Below are 640 nucleotides of genomic sequence, written 5' to 3' on the forward strand. Positions count from 1 at the left end.
GGGGATGGGGTAAGGGGACAACATAGGAAATGTAAATAAAACATCCAATAAAAAAAAAATCAAAAAAAAAAACGTAAGGTAGTTTTAAACTTTGATTTCTCTTCTCTTTGTAAATCAGTGATAGCTCTTTCTTACTTTCATTTCTTACTAAAAGTTCTGTTGTTGTTGTTGTTGTTATATTACTTTTGGGTTTTTTGATTGTTTTTGTGTGCTGATTCAAGGATAATAATGAGTGTTATCTTCAGGATCAATATCCACTGCCACTGAGACAAGACCTCCCAACCGCCAAGTACTCACCAAAGAGAGTAGTGAGAGGTAGCCACCAAGCTCCAGAGCGCCTCCCTTTCCTGCCTCCCCAATATGAGCTCTCAGGATAGAATATAGGGCCTCATGTTTGTGAGACAAACATTTTACTGGCCTTTCTATCTCTGTAGACCTCAAAAGTGTTTTGTATATTGAGAGATATATATGCATAACTTGAGTTGTTCTTTAAAAAGCGACTTACCAAGAACTGCTAAAAATATATCTACTCTACCTCAGCACCACAGTGTTGTAAATATATAATAACAACAGTGATATTTTGAATACAATATGGGCATGGCATAACAATTCAGAAATTTTACAAAATAAAATTAAATGT

The sequence above is a fragment of the Grammomys surdaster genome, unplaced genomic scaffold (genome assembly GCF_004785775.1).
Source record: "Grammomys surdaster isolate TR1022 unplaced genomic scaffold, NIH_TR_1.0 100, whole genome shotgun sequence".
Taxonomy (NCBI): domain Eukaryota; kingdom Metazoa; phylum Chordata; class Mammalia; order Rodentia; family Muridae; genus Grammomys; species Grammomys surdaster.